At 44.5% G+C, this 16137-nt stretch overlaps 1 pseudogene; it reads right to left on the bottom strand.

Moving 5' to 3' along the window:
• Positions 1 to 680: 680 nt before the first annotated feature.
• LOC139560008 (hypoxanthine-guanine phosphoribosyltransferase-like) lies at positions 681 to 15720 on the bottom strand (annotated as a pseudogene).
• Positions 15721 to 16137: the final 417 nt, after the last annotated feature.

Raw genomic sequence — 16137 nt, 5'->3', positions numbered from 1 at the left:
AAAGGAGAAATGCTCACCAACAAGGATATAAACAAATTTGTGCAAAAATATTTGAGAGAAATAAGCTTTTTGTGCATATGGAACATTTCTGTGATCTTTTATTTCAGCTCATGAAACATGGAACCAACACTACATGTTGCGTTTATATTTTTGTTCAGTGTACATAGTTTTTGATCACTTTCAAAATAAATGTAGTTACTTGAATAGGTTCTCCCACTGCCTCCGTTTTCTGGGTCCTTAGAACAACTAAATAATGGTCAATCTTCCCAAAGTTTCCGGTGGCAGCGAAACGCAACCATCTGTGTGGACGATTGGAGGGCACCCAACAGACTGAGTTTTGTCTTCCAACATGGCGCCTGGTGCGGTTGCTAGGTGATTTGTGATGCAACTGCAAGCCCTCTATACAGGTAACTGCCCAAATAAAGGAAACATGGGTCTCAAAGGAGCATAAGGGTGTGTGTGCATGTCTCAGTCACGAGATCTCAACCCAACTGATCACTTATGGGAGATTCTGGAGCGGCACCTGAGTGTCATCCACAAAACACCAAATTATGAATTTCTGGTGGAAGAATGGCATTGCATCCCTCCAATAGAGTTCCAGACACTTGTAGAATTTATGCCAAGGTTTATTGAAGCTAACATATAATAATGAAAACATAAAAGAAAAATGTATAGAACTGCTACATACAATCTGGGAGACAACCTGAACCGTTCGGCACTCTCTTCACCAGCAAACTCAAAAAGAAAAACAGGAGGCACACTCAACACAAGCATATTATTGAAACATCTTCAATATTTCAACCTGTAGTACACTGAAACAAAGCCCCTTTCTTCCTTCCTTTCTGTCTAGACTGTAAACAGGAAATTGAGTGACTTGGCGTGGGTCACCTGATATGTTATGGTGTTAGTGTTTCTATGCCAGGACTCACCCTGCTGCTTTGATCCTCTTGGGCCTAAAGGCCTCCACCTGTTTAAGGAGAGTCTTCATTGTCTTGCCTGTGTCTACAATGGCCTGCAGGGGACAAAAAACACAGAAGAACTTTAGCAGCATGACTATGATACTGGCTGTCAACACTCAAAGTCAAAAATACACCAAGCTGAGAGCTCACTGGTATCTCACACTAACAAAACAAATAAGAGTGCTCTAAAATAAATAATAATAAATGATATGTGTGTGTGCATGCGCACAAGAGAGTGTGTGTTTGTGTGTGTGCATGTGTGTACTGTAGCTATGTGTGTAGCCCCAGTTGCACTGAGCAGTCTGAACCCACAGTTAAAAAGGGGACAACCAAAGTGTGACCCAGGGTAACACAGAAACCCATCTGACCCTGAACACCACTAGTGACACTGGTGGTTTAAGTCGTTCGGCTTGCGGTGAAGGGGAAGCTGCATTGTGTGGCTTTATTGTGTGGCCCCTCTATTCATAATGTGACACGTGTGTGTGTGTATGTTCATGTGTGTTGGGGGATGACATCGAACACATTCCCTATAATCCATCAATGCAACAAATGCAATGGCAGCCATTCTTGTCATATAGTCATTTATGGCATTCGATGACATAGGCCAACTAGTTCATGACACATTAGATGCATTAGATGATGGTGAGACTAGAAATGAGAGAGTGTATGTCCTTTTAATATGAAAACCTATTCTATGATACAAAGAACAGAACTGCACAGGACTTAAAGAGGCTCATAGAATAACTTCCAATGACTGCTTCAGTCTCTTCCTCTATTAGAAGTGCCATTTGCTTTGATTCTGTACATTTTGTAACAGTATTTTGGCATTTTATTAATGTTTCTGTATAGACTACTAATGGACACAGCTGTATTCATATGCTTGTTCTAAGGATGTCTGCTTAAAGTAAGCACTGACTGTTTTCATTCGTTTCAAAGAGAATCTTTCCCAATGTAGAGGTACCTATAATAGGCACCCAATTACTGTGCTAAGAGGAACGTTTCTGAATCAATTCTGAGAAGGGACAATCAAGCTTACCTAATGGACAGACTCAGACAATCAATTAAAAAGTTGTGACTGTCCAATTCAGGGTCGAATTCTTTAGGGCACACCATAGAAAAATGTTTCGCATTGGTAAACGATAAGGAGCTTTTCTTATTGGATAAGTTTGTGTAGTCCTTCCTTGTTTCAGTCTGTTTTGTTCTGTTTGGTGCCTAATGAATATGACCCTGGTCTGGTAGAACTCAGACCTACATACAGAGAATGAGAGCTATGAGGCAATGTCCTCCACTCCCCATGACTTTGATAAACATCTGGAGAAAGTTATGGAGTATTTGATGGATGTACTCCGAGACTCCAGTAGAGGAGAGGAAGGAAATAAGCATGTTGACTCACCTCCACGATTAGGATATTATTTTTGGTAAGAGAGAAAAGAGAAAGGAAGCAGTTATGCATGGGTAGGAATAGTAAAGACGTATCTACAATCTACCACATTTCTGCACATGCATACCAAGATAACATTGACTGAAAAACTTGGTTGAGACGGATTTGCAATATGTGCATACAGTATGAAGAGTTTCTTTCCAAGTTTCTTTGATCATGGTATTGGTTTGTTCAATGACAGACATCTATTCGCTTAAAATCTATCACTTGATGGTTTCATTTCAGAGAGACACATAATCAAGTTTTTTTGCAAAATGCTATATAGCCGCCTCACTCTCAGATAAATAAGTAGTACTACTAGGTTTTACACAGTCAAATGTAACAAATAACTACATGTGTAATAAAGAACTGTACAAATTATACATTTGTGAAATCAATATTTACAAAATGTTTAAAAATAATTATTTAATATGACATCTTTATGTAAAACCTTTACATTAGACATTTTTGTCAATTAGCACATGCTCTAATCCAGAGCAATTTACAGTAAGTGCCTTCATCTTAAAATAGCTAGGTGAGACAACCATGCATCACAGTCAAATATACAGGATGCGAACATTCCATTAAATCGAATCAAATCAAATGTTATTGGTCACATAGACATGGCTAGCAGATGTTATTGCGAGTGTAGCGAAATGCTTGTGCTTCTAGTTCCGACAGTGCAGCAATATCTAACAAGTAATCTAAGAATTCCACAACAACTACCTAATACACACAAATCTAAGTAAAGGAATGGAATAAGAATACATATAAATAGTATATGGATGAGCAATGACCGAGCGGCATAGGCAAGATGCAATAGGTGGTATAAAATACAGTATATACATATGAGATGAGTAATGCAAGATATGTAAACATGATTAAAGTGTCATTATTAAAGTGACTAATGATCCATTTATTAAAGTGGCCAATGATTTCAAGTCTGTATGTAGGCAGCAGCCTCACTGTGTTAGTGAAGGCTATTTAACAGTCTGATGGCCTTGAGATAGAAGCTATTCTTCAGTCTCTCGGTCCCAGCTTTGATGCACCTGTACTGACCTCGCCTTCTGGATGGTAGCAGGGTGAACAGGCAGTGGCTCAGGTGGTTGTTGTCCTTGATGATCTTTTTGGCCTTCTTGTGACACAGTTGCTGTACCACGCGGTGATGCAGCCCGACAGGATGCTCTCAATTGTACATCTGTAGAAGTTTGTGAGGGTTTTAGGTGACAAGCCACATTTCTTCAGCCTCCTGAGGTTGAAGAGACGCTGTTGCGCCTTTTTCACCACACTGTCTGTATGGGTGGTCCATTTCAGTTTGTCCATGATGTGAACGCCGAGGAACTTAAAACTTTCCACCTTCTCCACTGCTGTACCATCGATGTGAATAGGGGGGTGCTCCCTCTGCTGTTTCCTGAAGTCCACGATCATCTCTTTTGTTTTGTTGACGTTGAGTGAGAGGTTGTTTTCCTGACACCACACTCCGAGTGTCCTCACCTCCTCCCTATTGGCTGTCTCGTTGTTGTTGGTAATCAAGCCCACTACTGTTGTGTCGTCTGCAAACTTGATGATTGAGTTGGAGGCGTGCTTGGCCAAGCAGTCATGGGTGAACAGGGAGTACAGGAAGGGGGCTGAGCACTCACCCTTGTGGGGCCCCAGTGTTGAGGATCAGCGAAGTGGAGATGTTGTTTCCTACCTTCACCACCTGGAGGCGGCCCATCAGGAAGTCCAGAACCCAGTTGCACAGGGCGGGTTGAGACCCAAGGCCCAGAGCTTAATGATGGGCTTGGAGAGTACTTTGGTGTTGAATGCTGATCTGTAGTCAATGAACAGCATTACATAGGTATTCCTCTTGTCCAGGTGGGATAGGGCAGTGTGCAGTGTTATGGCGATTGCATCGTCTGTGGACCTATTTGGGCGTTATGCAAATTGAAGTGGGTTTAGGATGACAGGTAAGTTGGAGGTGATATGATCCTTGACTAGTCTCTCAAACCACTTCATGATGACAGAGGTGAGTGCTATGGGGCGATAGTCATTTAGTTCAGTTACCTTTGCCTTCTTGGGTACAGGAACAATGGTGGCCATCTTGAAGCATGTGGAGACAGCAGACTGGAATAGGGAGAGATTGAATATGTCCGTAAACACACCAGCCAGCTGGTCCGCCCATGCTCTGAGGATGCGGCTAGGGATGCCATCTGGGCCGGCAGCCTTGCGAGGGTTAACACGTTTAAATGTCTTACTCAAGTCGACCATGGAGAAGGAGAGACCACAGTCCTTGTTAGCGTTTTACCCTCAAAGCGTGCAAAGAAGGTGTTTAGTTTGTCTGGAAGCAAGACATCTGTGTCCATGACGTGGCTAGTTTTACTTTTGTAGTCCATGACTGTCTGTAGACCCTGCCACATATGTTTCGTGTCTGAGCCGTTGAATTGCGACTCCACTTTGTCTCTATACTAACATTTCGCTTGTTTGATTGCCTTGCGGAGGGAATAACTCCACTGTTTGTATTCGGCCATATTCCAAGTCAACTTTCCATGGTTAAATGCAGTGGTTTGTGCTTTCAGGTTTGCGCGAAAGCTGCCATCTATCCACGGTTTCTGGTTAGGGTAGGTTTTAATAGTCACAGCAGGTACAACTTCTCCCACTAATAATAACGAGTGCAGACATGCAACATCAACATAGACAATCACCCACAAACTAAACTGGAAAATGGCAACCTAAATAGGATCCCCAATCAGAGACAACGATAAACAGCTGCCTCTGATTGGGAACCAATCCAGGCCACCATAGACCTACGTATGCCTAGACTACACACACAACCTAGACCCTAGACCAGACAAAAACACACATACCACCCTCGTCACACCCTGACCTAACCAAAATAATAAAGAAAACAAAGATAACTAAGGTCAGGGCGTGACAGTACCCCCCCCCCCTCCAAAGGTACGGACTCCGGCCGCAAAACCTGACTCTAAAGGGGAGGGTCCGGGTGGGCCTTCTTTACGGCGGCGGCATGTTTGTAACTCAATATATATATACAGTATTTTTTTTTTTTTTTACAGTGTTTGCAAACTGATATGTGACATGTATTAATGCAAAAATAACATGCAACACAGTCAGAAAAATATATAAATCTTATTTAAAAAAAAAGCTAAACAGTTGGGGCTCAAAACATGTGGGGCTCTACATTACCTGCCCTGAATGACGGGTCGCCACTGATTATAAACATACCCATAACATGATGCAGCCACCACTATGCTTGAAAATATGGAGAGTGGTACTCAGTAACGTGTTGTGTTGGATTTGCCCCTAACATAACACTTTATATTCAGGACAAAAAGTAGAATTTATTTTCCAAATTTCTTTTGGCAGTATTACTTTACTGACTTGTTTGCAAGCAGGATGCTTGTTTTGGGGAAAAAAATATTCTGTAAAGGCTTTTTTACACCTGTCACGCCCTGACCATAGTTTGGTTTGTATGTTTTATGTTTTGTTTGGTCAGGGTGTGATCTGAGTGGGCATTCTATGTTGTATGTCTGGTTTGTCTATTTCTATGTGTTTGGCCTGATATGGTTCTCAATCAGAGACAGGTGTTTTGCGTTGTCTCTGATTGGGAACCATATTTAGGTAGCCTGTTTTGTATTGTGGGTTGTGGGTGATTGTCTATGTGTAGTGTTTAGTGTCAGCACTATTTGTTATTTAGCTTCACGGTCGTTGTTTATTGTTTTTGTATTAGTTTCGTTAAGTGTTCTCTGCCTATTAAAATCAAGATGAACACTAGCTACGCTGCGCTTTGGTCCGCTTCTTACGACGATCGTGACAGAATCACCCACCAACCAAGTACCAAGCAGCGTGGTATCGGACAGCAGCGATCGCAGGACTCCTGGACCTGGGAGGAGATTCTGGATGGGAAAGGACCCTGGGTACAGGCTGGGGAATATCGCCGCCCCAAAGCAGAGCTGGAGGCAGCGAAAGCTGAGCGGCGGCGATATGAGGAGGCAGCAAGGCAGCGCAACAGGTACGAGAGGCAGCCCCAATTTTTTTTGGGGGGGAGGCACACGGGGAGTGTGGCTAAGCCAGGTAGCAGACCTGAGCTCACTCCTCATGCTTATTATAAGCAGCGCATTACTGGTCAGGCACCGTGTTATGCGGTTAAGCGCACGGTGTCGCCAGTACGTGCCCATAGACCGGTGCGCTATAGGGCAGCCCCCCGAAAGTGTTATGTGAGTGTGGGCATCCAGCCAGGGCATATTGTGCCTGCTCAGCGTGTCTGGTCTCCGGTACGCCGTTTCGGTCCAGGGTATCCTGCGCCGGCTCTGCGTCTCCGGGGCGTTGGGAGGGTGCAGTGCGTCCTATGCCTGCGCTCCGCTCGTGCCGGGCAAATGTGGGAGTGGAGCCTAAGGGAGAGGTGCGCATAGTAGGCACCAGATCTCCAGTGCTCACCCACAGCCCGGTTCAACCTGTGCCTGCACTCTGGAGGGTCCGGGCTAGAGTAGTTATCCAGCCTGGGGGAGTGGTGCCAAGACTGCGCACCAGAGCTCCAGTGCTCCCCCACAGCCCGGTCCTTCAGGTGCCTCCCCTTAACACCAAGCCTCCTGTAGGTCTCCCCAGCCTGGTGGGACCTGTGGCAGCCCCACGCACCAGGCTGTCTCTCCGTCTCCTCCCTACAGGTGTGCCCGTCTGCCCAGCGCCATCTGAGCTGCCCATCTACCCAGCGCCGTCTGAGCTGCCCGTCTGCCCAGCGCCATCTGAGCTGCCCGTCTGCCCAGCACCGTCTGAGCTGCCCGTCTGCCCAGCGCCGTCTGAGCTGCCCGTCTGCCCAGCGCCGTCTGAGCCGCCCGCCAGTCAGGAGCCGCCAGAGCCGCCCGCCAGTCAGGAGCCGCCAGAGCCGCCCGCCAGTCAGGAGCCGCCAGAGCCGCCCGCCAGTCAGGAGCCGCCAGAGCCGCCCGCCAGTCAGGAGCCGCCAGAGCCGCCCGCCAGTCAGGAGCCGCCGGAGCCGCCCGCCAGTCAGGAGCCGCCGGAGCCGCCCGCCAGTCAGGAGCTGCCAGAGCCGCCCGCCAGTCAGGAGCCGCCCCTCAGTCCGGAGCCGCCCCTCAGTCCGGAGCCGCCCCTCAGTCCGGAGCCGCCCCTCAGTCCGGAGCCGCCCCTCAGTCCGGAGCCGCCCCTCAGTCCGGTGGTGCCCTCTAGGATGGTCTTCAGTCCGGGACCCGCTGCAAGGATCCCCGCTCCAGAGGCGCCACCAAAGCGGGTTATGACTATGGTGGAGTGGGGTCCACGTCTCGCTCCGGAGCCGCCACCGCGGACAGATGCCCACCCAGACCCTCCCCTATAGGTTTAGGTTTGCGGCCGGAGTCCGCACCTTGAGGGGGGGGGGGGTACTGTCACGCCCTGACCATAGTTTGGTTTGTATGTTTTATGTTTTGTTTGGTCAGGGTGTGATCTGAGTGGGCATTCTATGTTGTATGTCTGGTTTGTCTATTTCTATGTGTTTGGCCTGATATGGTTCTCAGAGACAGGTGTTTTGCGTTGTCTCTGATTGGGAACCATATTTAGGTAGCCTGTTTTGTATTGTGGGTTGTGGGTGATTGTCTATGTGTAGTGTTTAGTGTCAGCACTATTTGTTATTTAGCTTCACGGTCGTCGTTTATTGTTTTTGTATTAGTTTTGTTAAGTGTTCTCTGTCTATTAAAATCAAGATGAACACTAGCTACGCTGCGCTTTGGTCCACTTCTTACGACGATCGTGACAACACCTGAACTTCTCTACGCTTGCCATAACAAAGGGGTTGAATACTTATTGGCATTTCAGCTTTTCATTTTTGTATTAATTTGTGCAAATTTCGAAAAACATAATTCCATTTTGACATTAAGAGGTATTGTGTGTAGGCCAGTGAAGATCAGCAATTAGAAGAGTAATAGTTTACACACACATGAAGGTGCCCATAAGCAATCATTTCTGATGAAAAGCACAAATGTGAAAAAAATGTGGATATAGCATTTTGGAAATAAAGTCTTCATATGGGGGCGACTCCATAACCACATGAAATACAGGTAACTGACAAAATAAAGGAAACACCAACGTAAAGTGTCATAATCGGGCGTTAGACCACCACGAGCCAGAACAGCTTCAATGCACCTTGGAAAGTGCTTGAAACTCTATTGGAGGGATGCAACACCATTCTTCCAAAAATAAACATAATCATTAGCGGTTTTGTTGATGGTGGTGGAAAAGCTGTCTCAGGCGCTACTCCAAAATCTCCCGTAAGTGTTCAATTGGATTGAGATCTCGTGACAGATGGCCATGGAATATGGTCTATGCCATTTTCATGCTGATCAAACCATTCAGTAACCACTCGTGCCCTGTGGATGGGGGCATTGTCATCCTATGGGGCATAGCCATGTTAGCCAAAGTAAGGCCTGCCCAGAATTTTTATACATGACTCTAAGCATGATGGAATGTTAGTTGCTTACTTAACTCAGGAACCACGCCTATCTCTCATTTACTCAAATGTTTCCATTATTTTGGCAGTTACCTGTAATTATGCACATCATATATTGAGTGTTAGAACAATATCAATGTTAAAACAATGTTACACAAATACATTTTGGACAATGGTAAGCATCAAAAAAGCAGTACATGCCTATGCCCACACAAAGGCACTATGAAGTCTGTAACATGGCATGGGACATATGGATTTAGAGGTAGAATACAGTACTACTCAATAAGTGTTTCCCCTAGACAAAGTGATCCGTTATGAAAAATAATTTGTTTTCTTCTAGTTGCAGAGGAACTGAACATTCCTGATATTGCAAAAAGTCTATCAGAGGCATGCCTCCCACTGTTGACCTATTGCCCTATGCAGGCAGGGACAGCCAGCCAATACCAGACATCACATGTTGCAGAAGAAATAAGGTGGCCAATCATATTGGACAAAACAAGGGCTTTCTACTCAGTCGTCCAGGGGCATGATCTAACTCTTCCTGATTATTAATGCTAGCAGTGTGTGACTTATTACTTTATATTGGTGATTACACAAGGCATGTCTAAATAATGCCTTGCTTATCTGACTAGAAAGTCTGTGTCTTCTCTCGCTCTGTGGCTCTATGTCTGCCAGCATTGTCTGCAATTTAGCATGGATGTGTATTTGAGGAACTTTTGACGCAAATATGAACTAAAGTATTCTCAAGACTCAAGAGAAGACAATAGACATCCCAATCCTAAACATGCTGCCTGAAAACAAACGTATCTCATACAGTGGTAGTGCTGTACTGTACTTTAATTTCATGTGAAGAATGCAGTCAAGCAGAAATTAAGCCATGCTGAGTGGATGCTTTGTCTGTCTATCTGGGGCTCAGTAGTTCCATTAATTTCTTCAAGACAGTAAACAATTACTCATCTTAATCCTCAATCCAGACAGTGTAAACTATATGGGTAGAAACTGGAATCTCTCGCTAGTATCTACAATACATCAGTGGTAGATATTGTGTCAACTTTCCCTAGGCCTCAATTACTTAACAATCCACAGTTTTACTCTATGTACAATAGTCAGTACCTGTTTCAAAGAAACAATAAACCACATAGTAACTGTAAATGATTTCACACACAGTCCTAACATAATCTGTGTAGAAAAGCAACAGAGAAATGAGTTAAACTCACCATCCCATAACTCATCAGTGGTTCAGCATTTTCTTACACACTAATATCTGAGCCACGCCTCTCTAAAGGCTGTGTCAGTGTTTGTGTCTGATTTATGTCAGCAGCGTCTCCCTCGCTGACCTATGATCCCATTAATGGCTGGACACGGACAGACAGACAGACAGACAGACAGACAGACAGACAGACAGACAGACAGACAGACAGACAGACAGACAGACAGACAGACAGACAGACAGACAGACAGACAGACAGACACAGAGACAGACAGACAGAGACAGACAGACAGAGACAGACAGACAGAGACAGACAGACAGAGACAGACAGACAGACAGACACAGACAGACACAGACAGACAGACGAATAGTGACAAACTAAGCCAATGTCTTGTTCTCCCAAGACAATGAGCAATGATGCTATGTTTCTAGTATGACATCAGCAGCTATTTATGCAAACAAACGTTGTATGTCGCAAATATAATAGATATACTTTAATGGGTGGAAGGAGAATTGGTAGCAGCAGTTTGCCAGAAATAGTGATAAATTCTAGTCCTTGACAGAAGAGGAAAGATGTGGTCATAGCTTTGTCACATGTCCAGGTTGTGGATTAAATCTAATCAAGGCCATAACTAACCACGGTCTTTGAGTTCAGCTCCAAAATTTGGGGAGGCTGAATGTGGGGAAGACTGCCACCTTTTGGTTGTTTAGAGATACTGCCCAACTCTTTCTCAGTTCAGAATAACAACAACTACTACTGAGAAGCACCACGATCATATCAACTGCTTTCAAGACACATCATTGACTTTTTAAGTGAGAACCGGTCATAGAACCGGTCATAGTAGGGGTGCTGCAGCACCCCCTGATAAGTAAAAAAAAAACATATATATTAATTTAAACAAATACAAAATTAAATACAAATTATTTGCCAAGTCAGTGAACTAGGCCTTTATTACTCCTGTACTAGCGTAGAAAAGCTCTCATCAGCAGCCCCCCCCCCCCCCCCCAGCCCCAGCCCCCCTGCCACCCCATCGACAGCACCCCAAAACATCTTCGGTATGTGGATTTGTAAGGCTCATAACTATATCTGCTCACAGCTTGTCTGGTATGTGTTATATTTTCTGTGTACAGCAGTGCTACTCACCTTTCCAGTCAGGAAAGAGAGATCTTCTGTTGACTGGTGATTCTACAAGAAATGGAAAGAAAAACAAACAATAATTTTAATTCATTTGGATTTGGTCAAGTGTGGTGTAAGAGCTTACAGTAATACAACATTAATTACAATAATATTATGGACATAAAAAAATAAAAAAACTGATAGAACATAAACTGTGTACAACAGCCCTGTAGGCCTAAATGCTTTATACTGTATATGCCAGCTGGAAATGACTACAGGCATGACCAGGCACACATGGACCAGAGAAAGAAACACTACAATCTCAAACCATGACACTTTTATCTGGAAGTCTTATGACTGAATGCATCACAAAGGCTTATTTTCTACATTGTGAAACTCCCTGTCCACTTGTCCAGCATCAAATAAGAACAAGTTGGTTATTTAAGTCCTTACCACATAACTCTTGAGGCGGATGAAGTTGACACTAATTGGCAGAGTGTGGTGGGAGTTGCGGCTCAGTGCTTTGATACTCTCCACCAGGTTGGCACAGAACTGATCCCCGGCTTTCAGCACACATAGCACGACGATGTCATGGTCGCCCAGGTACCCATGATGTTACGGGCAAGACACTCTGTCCTGCAACACAAGTATGTAAAAGATAAGAGGGTGTTACTCAATCCAAGCTCTCTCCAAGATGCCCTCCATCTCTCTCTGTTTATCTGTCGGTGGGCTATCGGGATTGTATCTTCACATTCACTGATAATATCCTGATCAGAAATTGTCCTTTGTTCTGTTTGACCACTGAGGACTACAGATGTATGACCTTTTTAAACCACAAATGCATTACACGTTTTAAATGACAATTCTCCTGCAACAGGGTTATCAAATTAAGATCCTACATCTGTATGAGGACTGGGTGACTGAAAGTCTTGTAGTTTCCCCATGTCAGTGCTCACATATTTACCAACTAAATTGGTAAATAGGCCTTCTGCATTTATGCTAAATATTTGACCTGTCCATGATGATGCCATATGGGATGCAAACACCCTCTAGATCCCCAGAGTAGTGTTTTGGATAGTTAAACAGCTCTAAACTGTAACCTGGCCAGTCATGATCTTGGAGGGAAAATATAATAGTCATTCAAATATTTGCATGCAGTTTAAGTGACAAGTGAAGTCCATACCAGGCATCAAACAGGCATGTGTAATAATTATGTAACAAACAACCAAAGTAATTTAGTGTGTTTGTAGTAGGTTGTTTGTTTGTAGTAGGCACATTTACATGTAACATATTTAACAGCAAGTATCCACGTCAAAGTGATCACTAATTCAGGGTGCATCCCATAGCCAAGTAGGCTTTCTTTTCCAAACAATGTCATTGTATTTACCACAATTCCTCCACTTTTCTGGAACCCAAATTGGTTTTTATTTTTATTTAATTTTACCTTTATTTAAACAGTTTTTTCTCATTGAGATAACATCTCTTTTCCAAGAGAGACCTGGTCCAATAGCAACAGGGGGAACAACATTTCAGACAAAACAACTTACATACACTAACACAACATTAAACACAACTATTAACACACGTACAGTACAACAAAAACATTTTACGTTAAAAACACGAAAGTCTTGACTAAAAACAGCTGTCCTAAAGACAATTACACTCTTCTATGATAGATACATCGATCAACGAAACTAGATCATCAAATTTTTAAATGTTCAGGAGAGAATTCCAGGACCATGGAGCTAAGTAACTAAAGTTATTTCTACCATGACCTGTTCTACTTTTTGGTACTGTTAGAAGCAAATGAGAATGGGACCGTAATTGATATATATTTACCGACCTGACTAAAAAAGAACAGAGATAAAATGGCATTTTACCCAATATGGCCTTATAAATCAGTGTATACCAGTGTTTAAGCCTACGCAAGATCAGTGACGACCAGCCAACAGTGCTGTAGAGATCACAATGATGTGTTAGACGTTTTCAGAGAGGTAGTAGTCAGTTGGAGATCGTGGCAGGAAGCTACCTCAGCGGTGGTGCACAAAACTATTTTATAATGGAAGAATCCCCTATACAAGCGTTAGAGAAAGTCATAGGTGAATGGCTAAACTTGAAAAACAATCACAAAAGTAACAATATTATTCGAATGATGTATCAATAATCCATCCAATTGCTAGTATTTCAATCTTCAAGATCCCTATAAACACCCAGTGCAATACTATTGGTGTCTTTTTTTAGGCACTAACTCTGCCATGATTTGTTGGGCAAAGCCTATGGGCAAATTAATCTAGTATTTGTAGGGTTTTTGGATAAACACCAAAAATATGGTCCTTGTCTGGAGTCTGGAGATCTTATACATTTTGTTTTATGAGATAATCTTCATCAGCTAATGTCTCTTTTAAACATTTTTATTTGAAGCATTGACATAATAAAACATGCACATAAAGGCTTCATAATTCATAAAGGTAATGTTAACTGACTAATATTATATCATAGAACAAAACGTATAAGATCTCCTAAGCCTGTGTTAACCTCAGACCTTATTTTCAGTGTTTATCCCAAACCCTATTCTTTCTCCATTCATTTTCCCCATAGGAATGGCTGAACGAACTAAAGGTAACTAATTTCCCGTTTTTAGGGTTACAAACTGGCGTGCTCTATACTGAGGGAAATGGATTAACATTGCCATCTTGCGGTATGAAACAAACTTGCACAGGGCCCCTCATGTAATGAATGTACACCCATTCACCACAAGAGGGAACTCTGCTAGATAGATAATAAAGGGCCACACCACACACACGCACACGCACGAGTAACCGATGTGAAATGGCTAGCTAGTTAGCGGGGTGCGCGCTAATAGCGTTTCAATCGGTGATGTCACTCACTCTGAGACCTTGAAGTAGTTGTTCCCCCCCCACGGCTTTTGTGGAGCGATGGGTAACGATGCTTCAAGGGTGGTTGTTGTCGATGTGTGCAGAGGGTCACTGGTTCGAGCCCAGGTAGGGGAGAGGAGAGGGTCGGCAGGTATACTGTTACACACACACACACACCAAACTGCAGTGCAAACCTCTGCTTAATGGTCCACATGTACCAAACACTATTCTTTCATGATCCCTTTTAAAAATTTCACCATATAAATCCACCTTTCATTTTATCCGTCTTTGTGATTACTCTAATGAGCCAAATTCTAAGATTCCAAGACCCCTCTCCCCTCATGAAACCGTACGGGATCCTTTTTGTTCGTTTTGTTTAGCAGCAGGAGATCCGTCGTGGAATAGCTCTGTCGCTCCACATTAGTGGCGTCTGCTGGGAGTTGTTTAGGAGGGTTGGACAAGGTGTCTGGGCCACCCTCCTGCGCCGTGCAGTGCGGAGTGGGCCCATCCACATCCACGGCAGCTGTAATTATTAAACAGTGGTGTAACAACAGCTGGAGAGCCAGATGTCAGAGAGAAACATTTGATTTCTATCAGACAGTTTAGTGTGTCACCTCTAAAGAATGGAGTAATTTAACACTAATCTAATATGGTTTTGCAGCCAGGGTTTCTGAAAATTATTTAAATGATTCAAAGCTTGTAGTCTGTATGAGTTCACTTTTTCTACTTCACAAACAACATAACACAAAAACAAAACAGCCACTATAAAAAACTTTATCTTCAAAATTCTATCAAATGTCTCAGATTTTTATTTAACTTATAATAACATACAGTGCCTTCAGTGACTCTGGCAGCCCCGGACAGGAGGGCGACTCTGGCAGCCCCGGACAGGAGGCAGGCACAGGACTCACCGGGCTGGGGAGACACACAGGAGACCTGGCTCTGGGAGCAGGCACAGGACTCACCAGGCTGGGGAGACATCCAGGAGGCCTCTTCCTTGGCCGAGGCACCGGATACACTGGGCTGTGGGGGAGCACTGGAGATCTGGTGCGTAGCCTTGGCACCACTCTTCCAGGCTGAATGCCCACTGTAGCCCGGCAAGTGCGGGGAGCTGGAACAGGCCGCACTGGGCTGTGCTGGTGAACCGGGGACACCGTGCGTAGGGCTGGTGCAGAATAACCCGAGCCGAGGAGACGCACTGGAGGCCAGATGCGCTGAGCCGGCACCATCCCTCCTGGCTCGATGCCCACTCTAGCCCGGCCGATGCGAGGAGCTGCGATGTAGCGCACCGGGCTATGAGTGCGCACTGAGGACACCGTGCGCTTCACCGCATAACACGGTGCCTGCCCGGTCACTCTCTCCCCACGGCAAACACGAGGAGTTGGCTCAGGTCTATGACCTGACTCCGCCAATCTCCCCGTGTGCCCCTCCCCAAAAAATTCTGGGGCTGCCTCTCATGCACGCCTCCTCGAGCCAACTCCTCGTAGCGTCGCCGCTCCGCCTTAGCTGTCTCCAGCTCCTCTTTAGGACGACGATACTCTCCCGTCTGTGCCCAGGGTCCCTTGCCGTCCAGGGTTTCCTCCCATGTCCAACTCTCCAACAAATGCTGCCCCCTCTTACCACGCTGCTTGGTCCTCTTTTGGTGGGTAGTTCTGTCATGGCCATTTAAAGGAGTGGACCAAGGTGCAGCGTTTTGAGCGTACATACTTGTTTATTTAACAATGTCACCAAAAACACAATAAACAACCGACACGTGCCGCCAACGTAGTGCTCACAGGCAACTAAACATGGACAACTACCCACAAAACCAACATGGACAATGGCAACCTAAATAGGCTCCCCAATCAGAGACAACGATAAACAGCTGTCTCTGATTGGGAACCCATTCAGGCCACCATAAACCTACATACCCCTAGACAATACAAAATCCCCATAGATAACCAAAAAACCCTAGACAAGACGAAAACCACTAGACAATACAAAAACTAAACAAACCACTCTTGTCACACCCTGACCTAACCAAATAATAAAGAAAGCAAATATAAGTAAAGTCAGGGCGTGACAGTGTGCAATAATAGTGTTTAACATGATTTCTGAATGACTACCTCATCTCTGTACCCCA

This window comes from Salvelinus alpinus, chromosome 30, assembly GCF_045679555.1.
Source record: "Salvelinus alpinus chromosome 30, SLU_Salpinus.1, whole genome shotgun sequence".
Lineage (NCBI taxonomy): Eukaryota > Metazoa > Chordata > Actinopteri > Salmoniformes > Salmonidae > Salvelinus > Salvelinus alpinus.
The sequence above is the reverse complement of the archived record's forward strand: the minus strand, read 5'-3'. Positions and strand labels throughout refer to the sequence as shown.